This window comes from Myotis davidii, unplaced genomic scaffold (assembly GCF_000327345.1).
Source record: "Myotis davidii unplaced genomic scaffold, ASM32734v1 scaffold616, whole genome shotgun sequence".
Classification (NCBI taxonomy): Eukaryota; Metazoa; Chordata; class Mammalia; order Chiroptera; family Vespertilionidae; genus Myotis; species Myotis davidii.
In genome coordinates, this window is record NW_006291965.1 from 4,788,725 (window position 1) to 4,790,565 (window position 1,841).

Sequence of the window (1,841 nt, forward strand, 5' to 3'; positions counted from 1 at the left end):
AAGATAGCCTTGAGCAGTCATAGCAGACTTTGCTGCATTTGTACTATTAAAAAACTTAACCTTTTCTTATCATTGAGTATAAAATTATATCTCATTGTAGTCTTCATTTGCATTTCTTTGATCAGCATTGCTTTGGCTATCTCTCTAATTTTGATATATTGTGTTTTATTTTTATTCATATTTCCTCTGTGACTCATACAAGGGTTTACAGTTGGGCTAAACAAAAAAATCCTGGGTAGAAAGACTGGGGAATGAGATGCTTTAGGAAGTAAAGTCTTTGAAAGCTCTAACATATTCCTGGGAAACTAGAAGAACACACACTTGCCCAAGTCTGGGTCCACATTTAAAAGGCTTAAGGCCTGGCCAGTGTGGCTTAGAGGTTGAGTGTCCATCTATGAACCAGGAGATCATGGTTCAATTCCCGGTCAGAGTACATGCCTGGGTTGTGGTTCAATCCCTAACAGGGGGCGTGCAGGAGGTAGCCGATCAATGCTTTTCTCTCATCGTTGATGTTTCTGCCTCTCCCTCCCCCTTCCTCTTTGAAATCAATCAGTCTATCTATCTATCTATCTATCTATCTACAAATCAATCAGTATAAAAGATTTGAGAAAGCCCTAAACTGTTACCTTTGGCTGAACTTCAGGCTCTATACAAGCAGATGTGAAGGTTAGAGCAGAGTTGTGAACTATGTATGAGTGTTGAAGGTATGCCCCAACACATACAGAGTCTCTGCACAAAGACTGGGTGATGTGTATGTGCATGTGTATGCACACATATATGTGTGTTCCATTCATTTGCTAAAACGCTCTGCTACATCACTAACTGACCACTAAGCTAATGGAACAGATGCTTCAGTGGAAATACATGATAAAGAATAAAAACTTTACAAAATTAGTTCAGAAAAGTCATTAAACAAACACTAACAGCTACAGTAAACCATCAAAATAAATGCTCAGGAGAGAGGAGCATCTGATTTATATAATTATGACATTATAATATTCAAAACTTCCTGCTTTAAACACAAAATCACAAGGCTTGCATATGAAGAAATTTAAACAGTACCCCATATATAAAATATTCAATATAAAATGTCCCAGAAAAGGTTCATACATTGGTGCTACTAAACAGATTTTCAATTTTCCTATTTTAAATAAGCTTATGAAGCTAAAGGAAACCATCAGACAGAGTGTCATGAAATAGAGAATATCTATAAAAATATAGATAAATATAGAAATTATAAAAAAAGAAAGAACTAGACAGAAATTCTGGAGTTGAAAAGTACAATAGCTGAAATTACAATTTCACTGGATGGATTCAACAGCAGGTTGAGTAGAGAGAAGAAAGAATCGATGAACTTTAAGATAGGATAATTAAAGGAAACCAAATGAAATAAAAATAAATAATGCCTAAGAGACCTGTAGGATACCATAAACTACTTATATATTCATAATGGAAATTTTTGAAGGAGCAGTAAGATAGAAAGGAGCAAAAATATATTTGAAATACAGCTCGTAGGGCACTTGAAACTAAAGAGAAAATGAACAAATGGGACTACATCAAAATAAAAAGCTTCTGCAGAGCAAAAGAAACCATCAACAAAACAACAAGAAAGCCCACTGCGTGGGAAAACATATTTGCCAACATCATATCTGATAAGGGCCTAATCTCCAAAATTGATAGGGAACTCACACAACTTAACAAAAGGAAGATAAACAATCTAATCAAAAAATGGGCAAAGCACCTAAATAGACACCTTTCAAAAGAGGACATTGAGAAAGCCAATAGACACATGAAAACATGCTCAAAGTCACTAATCATTGGAGAGATGCAAACCAAAACAC